The sequence below is a fragment of the Rhinopithecus bieti genome, unplaced genomic scaffold (assembly GCF_001698545.2).
Source record: "Rhinopithecus bieti isolate Rb0 unplaced genomic scaffold, ASM169854v2 scaffold_30849, whole genome shotgun sequence".
Classification (NCBI taxonomy): Eukaryota; Metazoa; Chordata; class Mammalia; order Primates; family Cercopithecidae; genus Rhinopithecus; species Rhinopithecus bieti.
In genome coordinates this window covers 111,001-122,915 of record NW_016813165.1, presented here as the reverse complement: position 1 = coordinate 122,915, position 11,915 = coordinate 111,001, and the positions used below count along the sequence as shown (strand labels likewise).

The 11,915-nt window shown below is 40.3% G+C and overlaps 1 long non-coding RNA gene across 1 annotated transcript; it reads left to right on the top strand.

The window, feature by feature from the left end:
- The first annotated feature begins 1,399 nt into the window (after positions 1 to 1,399).
- Positions 1,400 to 11,326, top strand: LOC108512471 (uncharacterized). The gene is made up of 3 exons (XR_001880614.1): positions 1,400 to 1,636; positions 10,065 to 10,164; positions 11,110 to 11,326. It is a non-coding gene; the product is annotated as an uncharacterized LOC108512471 (long non-coding RNA).
- Positions 11,327 to 11,915: the final 589 nt, after the last annotated feature.

The window sequence follows — 11,915 nt, the reverse complement described above, 5'->3', positions numbered from 1 at the left end:
CAGGCGTTTGCCACCATACCTGGCTAATTTGTGTATTTTTTAGTAGAGATGGGGTTTCACCATGTTGGCCAGGCTGGTCTTGAACTCCTGACCTCGTGATCCACCCGCCTTGGCTTCCCAAAGTGCTGGGGTTACAGGCATGAGGCACTGTTGCAAAATGGGAACAGTAATATCTACTCCGCAGGGCTGTTGTGAGGATGGGAGAGAACATTTAATCTTAGGAGAGTCCCTTAACTTTCCAGCCTCTTGGACACCTAGGTCTCAATAAATGGGTAGACGTTATTAATGTAACATCTATGCTAGCCATGCCTTCTGTGACTAGAGATGGTTAAAATTTTAGTGCTTGGGGCATTGAATTACAGTCAGAATATCTAGAATAAACTCTTTAGCCACTTACTGCTACTTAGCTTTAGGCAAGTCACCTTTTTGAGCCCCAATGTTATCTATAAAAATGGGTATAACCCTTGCCCTGCCTCTCATGGGTCTTTTGTGACAATTAAATGAACTACAGATGAGAGGGTAGGACTTTGGGAGGGTGCAGCTGTCCACAAAAGAACACTATGACCTTGAATTCTGCTAGTGCCTGGTGCATCCGGCAGTTCTGCCTTACCTATCCAATAGGGCATTAGCACCAGCTCCTGTCAGTCATAACGTATCTTTCAGATTTGGGAAGTTGGAATGATGGTGAGGCCCTGATACCTGATTAGTTCCTGGAATCTCATTTTCTCCAAGCTTATAGCACTAGGGTCTTACTGATATCTGCTTGAATTATGAGGCAGTAACTCCTAGTGGTTAAGAACACAGGTTTTAAAATCAGACTTGGCTTTGAATCACTGCCTCTGTAACAATCACACTCTAACTTTGTAACTAAAGGAAAGCCTCTTAAATTCTCTGAGCTGAGTTGCAGTTTCTCATTTATGAAATAGGGATACTAGTAATCACTTCCCTCCGTTGACATGAGAATCAGATGAGTGTGTATTAAGTGAAACCCACTACAAATGCCATATGTTATACTTACTGTTATTTCCTGGCTCCCCACACATTAAGTCAGCTTTTATTAGAACCCTGTCCTGGATTCACCAGGTGTTAACCTGCATATTCAGGAGTAGTTGGCACACAGAGATAAAAATGTCTAGGAGGAATGCTGTTTCTATAGCAACTACTTGTTAAATCTTTGGGAGTCTCAGGAATAGGCCTGGGATAGAGGAGCCAGCTAAGAGGAGGAGAGGATCAGTCATATAATGTGCCTCTGGGTGGCCTCTTGGATCTCCTAGTGTCCGATGCATTCAGGCTGACATTCTGCAAGTCTGAGCCAATAGAACTTTGGGGTTGCCATAGAAACTGCTTGGTATTTCATGGCTCTAGAAGCTATTCCTTCTACACTATAGAATAATGCAGTTTGAGGGCTAGAAAGAACCATAAAGTTCATCAAGTACAAATGAGAAAACTAAGGCCAAAAAAGGAATTTGCCAAGGGCGTCCAGTTTCTCAGATCCTATAATGCCAACCTAGTCTAGGACCTCTTCGTGAATTTATCATTTCAACAAATATTCATTGAACACTTACTATGTGGAAAGCCCTGGCATGGTATGAAGGATGCAGAGATAAAGGCATATGGTCCTTATCATCTAGGTCAGGTAGGGGGAGAGGGGATTGTGTCATGTTTTAAAAGCTCTGATAAGGGTACAGTGGAAGCAGCTTGTGGGTGCTCCTAAACAGCCTGAGGGTGTCAGGAATACTTCCTGGAGGAGGGAGAAGATATTTAAGTTAAGAACCAAAGACGGAACTAGCCAGATAAAGAGAGATGGAATTAGAGTATACAAAGCAAATGGAATAGCATGCACAAAGATCCAAAGGGAGGAGAGAGAAAACTGGTTGCTGATCCTAGAATTTAAAGCAGTCCAGCCTTACCGGAGAAGTGTATGAAGTGGAGGAGCAGCAACAGATACATGAGGAGCTAATACAATTCAGATCATAAAGGCCTTGAAAGCCTCCGTGAGGGATCTTCATCTCGTGAGCAATGGAACAACACTTTAATAGATGTTCTTTCTATGCAGACTGTCTTTTTAATTAAGCATGACAGTTATTTTAAAACACCTACATATCTTTATAGAGATAAAGCAAATGTGGCTAAATATTAACAACTGTCAACATTTTGTTACTTATCTGGTTAGTATACCAATGTTCATTATACTACTTTTTGGGTAATTTCTTTAGTTATGATTTTTTTTTTTTTTAAATAATAAGAAAGTTTAGAAGAAAATGACTGGAGTTGCTGCATTACGGCCTTGAATTGCTTGGGCCAGTTATACAGTTACTGCACGGGTACTCTGTGCCTATGTTCTACAAATGATGTGGCCAGTTCACAAGTATTTTTAAACTTGAGTTGCCTCTGACGTTCTTGGAATCTACACTTTCTAAATCCAGTAATTCTTTTGTTCCATGTCATAGTTATTTACTGAACTCCTCCTCTGTTCTAGGAATAAAGAACTAAAACAATAAATAAGACATGGTTCCATCCCTCATGAATATTGCAGTCTAGGAGGAGAGGTAATTTAGTAAAACAAATGAATGTTAGGATACAAGGAAGTAGAACATACGAAATGTTCGGGGTGTCATGAGAGTGTGTGTAAAGAGTAGCAGGGAAGGCTGTGTTGATTAAAACCAGAAACCCTCATCACTTGTATGATCTTTGCCACAGAGATGCTGGGTGATTGAAAGAGGAACATTTGATAATAAAGTGTCATGGTAGTAACTGGGAGTTGAATTGGAGAGATGGTTCTAAAATTTCTGAACCTAACTTAGTGGGACATAGATTAGGAAATGAGATACATATTTTACTGGTATTCCTTTCCTCCCCCAAAGACAAATAGCAACCTAGCCTCTCCTTCTGTCATTCCTCTAATGATTCTGCTTATTATAGGATATAAGTTGTTATAGTGATACAAGTTGGTTCTGAATTGAGAAGATTGTAGAAAATACTTTAACACAGGCAAGGATTAAACTATAAGATCTATATGATGTTTTCATTTTCCGTAACTAGCCTAAAATGGCACCCTGACTACTTCAAAATGGCTGTGAGAATCTTTAGGGCAACCTAAAATTTTCTAACTTACCAACAACTAAAAAAGATGGAAATGAAGGCATAGAAGTGGGTGAGGGAAAAATGACACAGCTGAACATTTTTTCAGCTCTACTTGCAATTGGCTCTGGTGGCAATGTTAAGTAAGACTCTTGAGAAGTTTTCATTATTATTTAAAAGGGAAGGATTTTTTTTAAACTATTTTTTTCTTATAGCTTAATAAATTTATTTCCTTAATTGGTAAGAAAAGAAGTGAAACTATTAAGGGCCTTGAAATGCTATATAATGTTTGCAGTTAATTCTGCAAACATCCTTTGCTGAGAGAGGCACAGATGAGTTCGAGAAGATAGAAAGATGTGGCAAGGTGGGAGTGCAGAGAAAGTGTGAGAATGATGAATTAAGCAGAGATGATACAAACCAACTTCATATGAAAGTTCTGTGTAAGACAGCCATCTAAATTGACAGATATGATTTCTGTAAGTATTAAAGTTTTTAAAAGAGGAAAAAAAATTAAGATGGCTTTTACAAAATGGGAAATAACATCTAATGGGGAATGTCACATCCATCTGGCCTTGACTTAGCCTCTTAGAGGCTGCTGATGCCTCTACTTGGGTCTCTGACCTGTGTTTGGAAGCACAACTATATTGGAAAGACAGATCCACTACTACGGAAAGAAAACTGCCTTTGCAACCACATCACTAGAGCATTCTGTATCTGTGTTAGTCTGTTTGCATTACTATAAAGGAATACCTGAGTGTGAGTAACTTATAAAGAAAAGAGGTTTATTTTGGCTCATGGTTCTGCAGACTATACAGGAAGCATGGTGCCAGCATCTGCTTCCTGTGAGGCCTCAGGAAGCTTACAATCATGGTGGAAGACAAAGGGGAGCCAGCATGTCCCATGGCAAGAGAGGAAGCAAGAGATGGATGGTTCTGCTTGTGTGGTGTGCAGGACCACACCAAGGGACAGATCATTACTACGATGCACTAAAATCATACAAATCCCCCCTTGCTCACAATCCATGCTTTTCAAATATTCTGGTTATGATTTATTTCTAGGGGATGAGCTGATCAGATGGGTTTGCTTTCTAAGCAGCCATTCTTTTAAATTTTTTAAAAAATTGAGATGAAATGTATATAAAATTTTACATAACATAAAATTTCCCTTTATAAAGTATACAATTCATTAACTTATTGACAAGTTTATGCAACCACCACCATTATCTAATACCAGAAAATTTCTATTGTGCCGAAAAGAAACCCTGTAATGGTTAGTTTCTCCCAACTCCTTCTCCCCCAAAACTTCTAACAACCACTGATCTACTTTCTGTCTCTAAGAATTTGCCTATTCTGAACATTTCACATAAATGGAATCATACAATGTATCGCTTTATGTGTCTGGCTTCTTTTACTTAGCCTAAAATTTTCAAGTTTCATTTATGTTGAACAATGTATCATTCTTTTTATTGTCCAATACAGAAAATAGGCTACTGAGTGACATAGGCTAAGAGTGGAATTGCTGGATTATATGGTACTTCTATATTTAACATAATTTTGATTTTCAACGAATGAATTTGCATTTATGTTATCAGTTTCTTATGAGCTTATTTGGAAGAGTGCATACCTGAGAGATGGAGCTATTTGGTAAGCTGACAAAATTGGGCTCCAGACTTGCAAGACTAAAGACTCAGACTCCACTTTGGGGTGCATTCAAAAAGGTCTCTTGGCTACCAGCCTTGATTTTTGCAAACGTTTACAGGCTTATTGAAGATGATCATATCGCCCACAAATTGCCCTTAATTAAAAAAAAAAAGGCATTAAGATTAGAACGATATTTGTTCCCATGGAAATGAAGCAGCCAAATTTAGCTTTATGCAGTGATGCCCTTGAGTTTATGTCTTAAGAGGTTTCTCCAGATGCTTTATTCTACCTCCTACAGAAGCTGATGTGACCCAGAACATCTTGCTGTCAGTTTCTACCTAAACGAGTGCAGCAGCCCCCTTTTCTCCTTTCCCTTTTCCTTGCTCTCTGTGTAGCTGCTGCTCAACCATCCTTATCTATGTCTCCCCGGAAGTTCAGGGTGTAGGCCAAGTTAGGTCCTTGGGAATAGGTGCTGGTCAGAGATGAGGGTGGGCATGATGGTGAGCTGGGATGCCTGGGAGAAGTGCAGGGCACAAGGGAGCTTCAATGGACATATCCTTGAGCACCTGTGGGCCACTGGAGAGCTGCTCATTCTCGGGGGTATGTTTTATTTTTTAAACTTTTGCTTAAAACAATAAAACCCTTGGAAATATATAAAGGAATAAATAAAAGTAAAAAAAAAAATCATACAGTGCTAGAGATAAACAATGGCTAACATCTTTTTCCAGGTGCATGTCTTTTCTCGTTAAGCAAGCAGAATTATGCTGTAATACTTCATGCAATTTGTATCCTGTTTATTTTTTGTGAGCATTTCCCTCACGGCATTCAATATTCTTCAAAGACACCATTGTAAATGGCTGCGTAGGCAATTTTGTCTCAGCCATTTGGAGGGCTACTTGAACCCGGCAGGCAGAGGTTGCAGGGAGCCGAGATCGCACCACCACTGCACTCCAGCCTGGCCGACAGAGCAAGACTCCGCTTCAAAAAAAAAAAAAAAAAAAAAAATGCTGTCTCATCTTTGACTAGATGTGTTCGTCCTACTACTTCACGGTTTTCAGAAATAACATTAAAACTTCTTTGTCTTTAGATGGGAAACAGAAAAAACAAAAGAGATTTGTTAGGTTTAACACAATGGACACAATCTGCTAAAAGTAAGTTAGCACTGAAAGAGCCATTCTGCAAGGCTTTGCTGGTAAGTCCTGGCCTGACATCAGCCTCTGCTGCCTCCCATTCCTCCCACAACCCTTTGTCTGCCCTCCTGGATCACAGCCAGAGAAGGATGGGGAGATGGAGTCTCTCCTTATGGGCAACCTAAGACCATAGCTCTCAACCAGCAACTCCAAGGAGAACATTAATTAACATTCTCGTTTGATAGTTCCTCCTGAACTAGGGACTGCTCTTCAAAATGGCTGCTGCCATTACCTGTTGGCTACACTGGAGCAGAGCTCTGATCACTCTGTGGTGCTGGTGGGATGAGCTGCATCGATTAAAGTGGGAAAGCCCCCAACTTATCATCTTCCCTGCCCTGGAGCAGAGGTCTACTTGCCATACCAGTTTCCAGCCTTTCTTATGAATAACATGGAAGGCAGGGGAGAGGGAACAGAATTCCAAGAGGTGTGTGCTGAGGCGGCCCAGAAGAACTGGGGGGAAGTGTTAAAGGAAATAAAAGGGACCAGCTATAAGAGGGGAAGGCAGTGGATAGGAGAGAATAAAGGGGGATTTAAAAAAATTACATGCAAGTAAGAGACTTGAGTTATTTTTCACATCACTTTGAGCAGCATGGGCAGTGTTTCTTCACATTTTCCTAGAAGTGAACCATTAAATTTTACAAATGTCACACTAGCAAATAAAGAGGGGCTGGGAAGTCCAGTACCAGTCAGGCAATGAGTAGAGTCCAAAAGCAGGTGAGGTTTGGGATTGGCTACTTTAAAGGTATCAGGCTCTGGGAGAAAGATAACGTTGTTAGGGTAGGGTCTCCAACACTTACGGCTTAATCCTCCACTAGCTGGATTACAGAAACAGATGTGTTTGCTGGCTACTAAAGTGCTAGGAGATAAGACCCCTGACTTCATAATGGCTTGATCCATGACCTCACTTTCATGGCTTTCTTATCATGAGCAGACTTCTTCCCCAAACAGTAACAATCAGAATCTGTATTTATAGCTCTGATGAGTATGCCCAATGCTGACAGGGTTGTGGTATGAAAGCAGTCTGGGCTAGGCAATGCAACAGATGGTGACAGGGAAATGGGATGTGTTGACTGACGGTGCAGAAAGTGCTTCTGGTTATGTCATGAGAAAATGAATTTATACCCCTCTGAACTGACCCGACAGATTGCTTCTTAGAAACACTAAAAACAGGCCAAGTGAAACATCAAAGACAGATGTTTTCAGTGCCAGCACGGTATATGGTTTGATGATTTCTAGAAGAGAAATGGTATAAAATTAGAATTTGGGGGCATTTGCAAGTCTCCATGATTCATGACATATTTCATTTTTAGACAACAGTAGTAAGTTGAGTTGTCTTAAAGGCCTCTAATGCAACTATGTTTTGATTTTATTCAGCAAGTCTCCTCTCTCTGGGAATGGAATGACTCTCTATTGTCTGGGGATCCTACTCATTAATGGTGTCAAGGGACAAATGCATACATACCATAATGGGCATTCAGAAGAGAAAAGGTGTGTGTGTGTGTATGTGGTGTGTACAGAAATGAACGTTCAGTTGTAAGATATGCTACAATATGGTTACTCATGCTTCTATTTTCAAACAATTCTGGTTGTTTCCCATTTTCATTAGTATAATAATGTTACCCTGAATATCAGTATAAATCTTACGAGTTTTAGATAGTACAGTTTAAATGCCGGCTTTCATATCTTATTAAATTTTACTCTTACGATAACCATATTAAGTAGAGTAGAGATGATTATTATTCCCATTATATAGATAAGAAAACAATGCAGTATTTTTTCATGCCACCCATCTATCAAGTGCTGGCTTGGGCAGAATACACAGTTTGGTCTGATTCTAAAGATTCTGCTCCCATTACCATACTCTACCACAGATCTCAGCAATCCTTCATAAGGAGAGGCACACGTGTAGCCAGGTTATTAAATAAGCTGGACTCCTGACACGTAAAGAATAACTTATTTTTTTTCAACAACTCATGTTTAAATATGTCCCAAAGTTCTCCTTGTTGCTGCCTGGTTTAAAAAGCCCTGCCCATTCTATTTCAAAGCTGTAAAATCTCATCTAATTTAACATTTTTTAATATCCTAACTTCAGCTCAGAAGTCATAGAAGAGGAGCTGCTTCTCCTTCCTTTCTTTCCTTCTTTCACTAATGCAGCTGTGTTTCTGGTCAGGCTCAGTACACAGGGAGGGCTAGAGGAAAAGGTGAGTTTTACATGGCCAGGGCACTCATAACCTAGCATTGGAGGCATTTTATGTTGAATGCCCAGTTGCTGGTTCTTGTGAGCACAAGAGGATGGTTGTCTACAAGCCAGAAAGCAAGCCCTCTCTAGGAACCAAATAGACCTCAGTCTACTGGGGGCTGCTACAATAGAATAGAATAGACTGGATAGCTTGTAGACAGCGGAAACTTATTTCTCAAAATTCTAGAGGTAGATAGTTCAAGATCAAGGTGTCGGCTGTTTTGGTTTCTGGTGAGAACCTATTTCCTTGTGGATGGTTGTCAGATGGCAGAAGGGTCAAGGGATCATTCTGGGGCCCCTCTTCTAAGGCCACTAATCCCATTCATGAGGGTTCCTTGATCCGTGTGAAATTAGAGACATTGTCATTTGGTTAAGGCTGAAAGAATCAGCATTTGGTTAAGACTGAAAGCAGATAAACAGTAAAGGTCGTTTTACAGGAATAGAGAGGTAGTAGGGACTTGATAAAATATAATAAACATGGTTTTCTCAGAAAACATACAACAGTGATTCCTCTGAGAAAGAGGAAACAAATAACATGAGCCTTGTGATTGCCCCAGACTGGAGAGTTTCCAAGCAGAATGCAGGGAGGAAGAACCAAGCCAGAACCAGAAGACTTTGAGCAGATGGAGTTGGGAAATCCAGGGAAGCCAAAGTGGTTAGTTGGAAGGTCACAAGAAAGCTAGAGGACAGACCTGTCCAGAGAGCTACAGAGGATTTCCCCCTTGAGTCTTTAGCTGAATACTGATCAGCACATAATAGGCCGGGCGCGGTGGCTCAAGCCTGTAATCCCAGCACTTTGGGAGGCCGAGACGGGCGGATCACGAGGTCAGGAGATCGAGACCATCCTGGCTAACATGGTGAAACCCCGTCTCTACTAAAAACTACAAAAAACTAGCCGGGCGACGTGGCGGCGCCTGTAGTCCCAGCTACCCGGGAGGCTGAGACAGGAGAATGGCGTGAACCCGGGAGGCGGAGCTTGCAGTGAGCTGAGATCCGGCCACAGCACTCCAGCCTGGGTGACAGAGCAAGACTCCGTCTCAAAAAAAAAAAAAAAAAAAAAAAAGAACTAATAAAACTAAGTGAGGTCATGGTAAGAACTACTGAAAGAACAGAGGGAAAAATCCTTGGCGATCACTCAGAGCTTGAAATAGTTTCATTTCTCGTGAGTCTGAGTGAAAAATACCCTAATTCATGGGACACTGAGCAAAGTACTATGAAGGTTTTTGCCATGGTAGTAGGGAAAAATTACCATGCACTAAAGGCTGCTCTGCTCCAACTTAATGAAGCGTAAAGGCAAGTCTTTAAAGGTTCTGTAAGAAACAGTGCTGGGCACTGAGGGAAAATAAAAATACATTCATTTGACAGGCAGATACTAATTGATATTTTTATAGTTTCTACTTTATAGGTATTTGTCATCTAATGGGAAAGACAGACATATCTTTCTTTGTTAATAATAGTACTTTGTACACTGATGTGGAATTTATTTATTTATACATCTCTACACTGGACTGTGGACTTCTTGAGAGAAAGATATTCGGCATATTTAATAAATTTTTATTGAACTAACCATAATAGAAAATATTAATGAGCTCCTACTATGTGCCAGATACAACACTATTTTGTTAGTCTAGATATCTTCCATCTGTCCCTCAAGCCCTACTCTCTAACCCTTCTCACTCTTCTCTCTGCTCCAGAAACTGACCTGTATGGGCTTCTCTGTCCTCTAACATCTGTTTGGTTTGAACTTGGAAGGAGATGGGAAAGTGAAGTCCTAGAAGCAGAGAGGAGAGTGAAGTCAGATTTACTCCCATGGTTCTCTTTTTTCCAGGGTCACTTCTGGTTAGTGATGTTTCTTTACCCAAGAGGTTACGGTGCCTGTCTAAGTGATTTTTCTTCATAACCTTTTTCTTCCAGATTCTGATAACTGCTCCCTCTTATCTTTTTGGACCCGGAGGTGCTAATAGCCATGGGATACTGCAAGATCCCTGTGGTTTTCCTAAACTTGCTCCTGCTGGTAAATGTTTTAATATTACTTAATATTACTTTGTCATTACTTTCAATGGCAAAACCTCAATTACTTTTGCACCAACCTAATAACTGGGTCTCCTTGCAGACTGGGGGCAAGATTGGGAGAAGGAGCCCTGAGTTGTAGAATTTGCCAATTTCTGTGGTGTAAATACTCCTACCTTGGTTGATTTCAAGGTACCAATGGCATGTCATTGAGCGTGAAGTTGGGAAAAGATGCACAGTAGCATACTGTTATATCATGTTCCTACCATAGAGATATAATAGAAGTACTCCCAAGAACATATATAATAGAAGGTAATATAGTAAATAGGAAATGTTTTGAATATTACTTTTTAAAAATATAACTTATTTAATTCTGTTTAAAAAATTTAATTTTTAGTAATGTTTAACTTGTTTGCAAAAATTTCTGAAAATTTAACCATCAGCTCTTGCAATGTACCCCTCACTCCTCCTGCCCTCATCTTTGCAAACCCTCCCAAATTATAATATGAATGTGTGGTCTAGTTCCTGTTGAGACCCTAATACGCCTATGATCATTTTTAAATTTAATCTACACAATGACTTCTATGACTCAAGTGCTATTATTATTTAAACTGCCTTTACAAAAATCATAACTGAGGAAATTACAACAGTGGAAGAGATCAGACTTCACCAACCCCATCTTCCTTCTAACCTCTAAACTGTCTTTGTTCATTCCTGGGCGTAGGCCTTGGGAAAGAATTTAGTTTATAGTTTAAACTCTGAAACAAAATATTGCTAATAGTCCTTTCCCCCCCAAAAAACAAACAAAAATACAAAAAAAAAACCCTTTTGCCTGAGGACCAGTCTGTCTTTGTCAGACTAACAAGTTAGCTACAAAATTAGAGATTACGGCTCAGGGGCCGTGCAGCCTCTAGCTGTAAGAGTCTGAACCTCCCCAAATTGCTTCTAGGAATAACAACACTGTTGCAAAACCTAAGATGAGTGCTTGAGAGATTTTGCAGCCCCTGCATTCCCGCAGCAGACACCACCACCCAGGTCAATAATCTGGCTCAACCAAATCTGTGATGCCACCCAGGAACAGAAGTCAGCAAGAAGAACTCACTTCGACCCCCCCTATGATTTCATCTTCAAACTGACCAATCAGCACTCCACTTTCTTAGCCCATACCTGCCAACTTATCCTTAAAAACTCTGATCCCCCAATGCTGTGGGAACTGATATGAGTAATAATAAAACTGGTTTCCCGCACAGTCTGCTCTGCATGAATTACTTTCGTCATTGCAATTCCCTTCTTGATAAATAGGCTCTGGGTAGGCAGCAGGCAAGGTGAATCCAATGGGCAGTTACATTATATTTTATAAATGAAGAACCTGAGGTTTAGAGAGATTAATTTAGCATAGGTAGTACAGGTCATAAATGCCGGAGTTGAAATACAAACACAGACTCATTCCAAAGCCGATATTCTTTACCATGACACTAATGTAAGACAGAAGTTTTAAGAGTGGTTGAAAAATGCTCAGTCAACTTGGAAGAAAGACAGGTAGGACAAATGGAGATTGAGGAGAGGCTGGAAAGAAGACAACTGGCAGAGAATGTCACATTGGCAAAGGCAGGGAGGTAGGCGTTTACATAGAGATTTAGGCATAGTGGGTTGAGACTATTTATAGAGTTTAGGGTGATAATAATGAAAAGTTAAGAACCAAAACTGTGGAGTTTATCAGGTTGTTTCTCATTTAGTTGAAAGTGTGGCGGGGGG